Below are 5,466 nucleotides of genomic sequence, written 5' to 3'. Positions count from 1 at the left end.
TTTAACAACAGTGTTTACATCTATGCAGATCGCTTACTGTTTTGAAATAGGTGTCGTAAACATAGCTCAAAGGCAGCCTCTGCTATATGTAAGTGTAAACTATTAACATTTTAATGGTGGTGATTGTATTTATGTCAACATAACAACTTATTTAGTAAAGATTGTGTGTATCCTATTTAAATGTAAGAATGAAACATTACCTGCTTATCTCCATATATCAAAGCTCTGTATTATATTAAATAAAGAATACACTTCAAACTACGCGTGTGAGCTATTATATTGTGGATTGGATTTTACTTGTATGTCCAAACTTATGACAAAGCTTCAATGTTTACACAAAGCTTTGAGTTAGTCAATTTATTTTGAACAAAACATTTCTGTCGTTCAACAGTAGCTGAATAAAGGCAGAGTAATTCCAAAGCCTGGTTTCACGGTACGAAATGACTTACCATGATAGAACAGCAAGTGTTGGGGAAATAGACCGCTACCAGAAGCCTCAGAGACCTGTCATCCTAAAAAATGTGTCATGCCCCAGCGAGATTAATCAACAGATTTCAAATGAAACTAATTTGATTATTATTTAGCTAATAGTTGTATTATTAATTTACTTGTACATTTAGACTGTTTAACGTGAGAAAGGAGAATGAGCTATTGTTGTAGCACACCAAATACAATTCCGTTTACATGTGCTACGCGGTGCTGTGGTATGAGTGCTGGAACAGCACAGACTACTGCAACGCGCGGCATCAAAATATTGCAAAATCTCATTCAGACCCATGCTTTAGAATGACTATGCGTATGTGGAGAGAAGTCATTCGGGTCTCATTCTCATAAGTCATTCTTCTTAAGAAATTAATGCGTATGCATGTGTAACGGGTGGGATCTTGCGTTGTGTTCAACTAGATGTTAGGTGGGTCAGCGAGGGAGCGAGTTTCGAACCGGTATTCTCACTGCTCGCTACTAACTCCTTACGGCCAGCGCCGTTGCCATTTGAGCTAGTTAACAACGCTAGTTAACCAAGGGCCTCATTTATAAAACGTTCTTACGCACAGATTTGATCTTAGAATGTGCGTACGCTCAAATCCACGCCAACGTTCAGATTTATAAAAACGATCTTTGACGTGGAAAGTACTTAGCTCCACGTCAGGTTCCAACTTGGCGTACGCACTTTTCCTTGTGTCAATGTTGGAGTACTACAGGTATTCGGAAATCTAAGAGCGCTTACCAGGGTTTCCGCTATTATTGTTTTCTTGCCGGTCCGGTGTCCGTAAAGAATTTATTACCAGACAAATTTGAAACTTACCGGTCACGTTTCAGTAATCTATGTTACAAACGCATAAATATAAAGAACACCTAGGTTGACGAAAGAATGACAACGACCTCAAACCAGTTTGACTATTTAATGAACAGTAACGATTAAGCACAACGAACAGTAACGATTGAGCAAAACCTCAACAATAGCCGCTAAAATGTAGCCTACGTTTTGTATGAGCATTTTTACCGGATATTTTGACCGACAAGCTTTTAATTTATTGTTTTTTGTTTGTTTGTTTGTTTTTAATAAATTTTACCAGACAAAAAAACTGAAAACCTGGCGCCAACATGTCGTCTGCCGCCTTATTGTTTCCTCATTATTATTACTATTACTATTATTATTATTATTATTATTATTAGTAGTAGTAGTAGTAGTAGTAGTAGTAGATGCTGTTGTAGTTGTATTGCCAGATTGAGCACATTACTTAGGGTATACGTAATGGTTTGCACAATAATTGACACATCCTTAAAGGAAATTTATTTAATATAGGCTACATATTATGGTTCCACACGTGTAAAACATTTCGGTCAATCTATAGGCTATAAAATATCCAATAATGCAGTGGTTTGCAAGAGCAAGAATGGCAGCATTGGCAGTTCTCGAAGATCGGGCAGACGTCTTTGCGCATGATGACGAGTGGCAGATAAGCAGGTACCGTTTGCTTTGTGCCCAGATGGCACGTACTTGGTTTTAGTGGTAACGCCACTGACTCCCAAACAGCGTCCCTGCACGCATCTGCACCTCCCCCAACAGGACCTCGATTTCGGCCTCGCTAAAAATAAAAAATAAAAATTCTTGCAGCTCGCCATTATCAAGTAGAGGATTTGGGTTTTGATTCGAGCTTCTTTATATGCTAATGAAATTAATTAGGGGGCGTTTACAAGGCGGAGATCTAAAACCATTCCGCTACGCACAATTTCAAGATCATTTGTGATTTACAGATTTCACATCTGGGACAGTGGCTGAATCACACGCAGGCACATTTCAGAAACGATCTTAGATCAAACGTAGGATCGTTTCTACGCAAACTTTTTTTTTTTTCTTTTTTTTTTTATAAATGAGGCGCCAGGTCTCACGGAGTGACGTAACCGCTGCACCCGCTCGGCTACCTGCTACCCGCTACCCGCTACCCGCTACCCGCTACCAAGGCTTTTACGCAGGACTCACACGAGCTATTAATTTCAGCTCTGCTACACATGGGTCCCTACAAGCCTGCCCATTTGGCTTCGCTGAAGCTCCAGGCATGAGCATGTTCGCACTTCCCGACACTTTTTTTCAGGAAGTCTTTTCGGCGTCATACCTCGCAGAATATCGCACCACCATGCACCAGCTGCCGCGCTAGAACAGGAGACCGTCACACAGACCCTACTCTGCAAGCCGGGGGAGGTTCTCCCTCGCGAAAAAACGAGTCATTCGGAAAGCGATTCTCGTCATTGGCGTATTCTGCGAGTCATTCTTTCTCACAGCTCTGAGCTGGACAGGAATGAACACAGTGAGTGTGCGCTGCTCGCCCATGCGTGGCTACAGGACACGAGGAAGAAATGCAGACTCTGCTATAACGCTGACTCATTTTTCACTTGCTGGCAGAGGTTAAGACCCAACTGTCTAGACATTAAAGAGTCATTTACGGTGTGTAATGCATTACTTCTACATCCGGTTGTGTGCACATCAGCAGCAGTATAACTATTTATCGTGTAGTATCCATAGACTGTACGGCGAAAGGAAGACCTATACGCACATTTCCCCAGTAGCCTATGCATTAGTTTATGAAGGTGTTCTCGTTGTATTTGAAAACTGGTATCTTTTTAAATACTATTTACATCAGCCAGGTCATGACTGAAAACGAGTCGTCTCTTTTCCTGAATATAGTTTAATTTTCTGCACCTCTTGTTAGGAAGCTGATGTGATCTATTTATTCCCTGAAGCAGGACCACCACTTACAATTGATTTTGCATCTACAGTAAAATGAGTGGTGTCTGAGAAACTGGCTGGAATACACTGCATCCCCACTGTTTCTTCCCCACGTGTCTACTCAAAGGCAAACCACTCCACAATGAATGTCATTCAGAACCCGAGCGACAGAAATGTCTTCAATGATGAAAGAATGACGGGTGACTGTGTATTCACATAATTCCCGACTCCTGTCTCCTTGTGCAGCTCCGGGTACTCTGAAGCTTCACCGTTTTCAAACACATACAATATATATGCATGTATTATACACCCCGCCACCACCCCAAACACTGGTGGACTCTATTGGCTGCCTTTCACATAGGGAAAAAATGATTGAGTGCCCTCTAGGGTGCTCCTTCATACAATAAATTATGATGATGTGCAGGTTAGAGCAAGAAAATTCAATAACATGTCTTAATGAGTGCCCTTCTAGTGGGGAAAACGTGATGCAGTGCCCTATAAGGTGCCCTTACAATGGTCTAAATGATGTTCCCCATTGGTACCCTTCCAATGGAAAAGGGTGCCATTATGAAGTGCCCTCTATGCGATCCCTGCATGACAGTGTCCCTTTCCAGTTGACAAAATGGGATGCAGTACTGTATAGGGTACTCCTACAGGTGAGAAAACATGATGAAATATCCAATTAGGTGCTCCTCTAATGGAGAAGTGCCCCTCCAGTGGATAAAATGTGAAAAAGGGTGTGCCTACATGCGTGAGAATGTGGGGAAGTTTCCTAATAGATGCCCCTCCAGTGCAGAAAATGTGATGTGGTGATAGTTGATAGGTGTGATAGGTGCCCTTTCTATGGGATAAACTTGAGGTTCCCTACAGGTGCCTTTCTGATGAAAAAAAGTCTTGAAGTCTTAGATGCCCTTCCAAGTGAGAATACACAATGAAGTGCCCTTGCAATGGAGAGAAAAAAATCCCAGTGAAGAACATGAGATGCAGTGCCCTATAGTCTCCCCTACAACGTGCTCTCTAGGGCAGGCTTTCCCAAAGTGGGTGCCTTGATGACAGTCTAGGGGTGCTGCCAAATACTTTGATAAGATTTTGAAGTTACCTCTCAAACCCTGCTTACATTCAAAACACATTGTATGGCCCCTAACAAATCTTTTCTGCGTCAAAACTGTGCTAAGGTGCCTTAAAGACAATGATGTGGAATAGGTTTTCCCTAATCTGACTATGCTCCTCAAAACATATCCTACAATCCCAGTGACAACTGCTCCAGTAGAGCGATCATTCTCTAAACTGAAGCCAATCAAAACCCAGCTCAGAAACTGATGTGGGAAAAGAAGGCTCTCCGATCTTCTGCTGCTGTCAATTGAGAGGGATATCCCAGTTGACCATAATGAGGTCAGTGACATACACCATATGGCCAAAAGTATCTGGACACACCTCCTAATTATTGAGTTCAGGTGTTTCAGCCGCACAGATTGTTAACAGGTGGATAAAATCAAGCACATAGCCATGCAATCTCCATAGACAAACCTTGGAAGTAGAATGGGTTGTACTGGAGAGCTCACTGACTTTAAACTTGGCACTGTCATAGGATGCCATCATTGCCACAAGTCAGTTTGTGATATTTCTGCCCTGGTCAACTGTAAGTGCTATTATTGTCAAGTGGAAGCGTCTAGGAGCAACAACAGCTCAGCCACGAAGCAGTAGACCAACGGTCTCTGGTTGCAACATCAGCACAAGAACTGTACGTTATGAGCTTCATGAAATGGGTTTCCATGGCCGAGCAGCTACACACAAGCCCAACATCACTATGCACAAAGCCAAGAGACGGCTGGAGTGGTACAAAGCACGCCGCCACTGGACTCTGGAGCAGTGGAAACACGTTCTCTGGAGTGATGAATCACGCTTCACTATCTGGCAGGCTGATGGATGAATCTGGGTTTGGCAGATGCCAGGACAGCGCTACCTACCGGAATGCACAGTGCCTACTGTAAAGTTTGGTGGAGGAGGGATAATGGTCTGGGACTGTTTTTCAGGGTTTTGGCTAGGCCCCTTAGTCCCACCGAAGGGTAACATTAATGCTACAGCATACAAAGACATTTTAGACAATTGTATGCTTCCAACTTTGTGGCAACAGTTTGGGGACGGCCCTTTCCTGTTCCAGCATGACTGTGCCCCTGTGCACAAAGCAAGGACTATAAAGACATGGTTTGAGGAGTTTGGTGTGGAGGAACTCCAGTGGC

Source organism: Megalops cyprinoides, chromosome 20 (genome assembly GCF_013368585.1).
Source record: "Megalops cyprinoides isolate fMegCyp1 chromosome 20, fMegCyp1.pri, whole genome shotgun sequence".
Lineage (NCBI taxonomy): Eukaryota > Metazoa > Chordata > Actinopteri > Elopiformes > Megalopidae > Megalops > Megalops cyprinoides.
The sequence above is the reverse complement of the archived record's forward strand: the minus strand, read 5'-3'. Positions refer to the sequence as shown.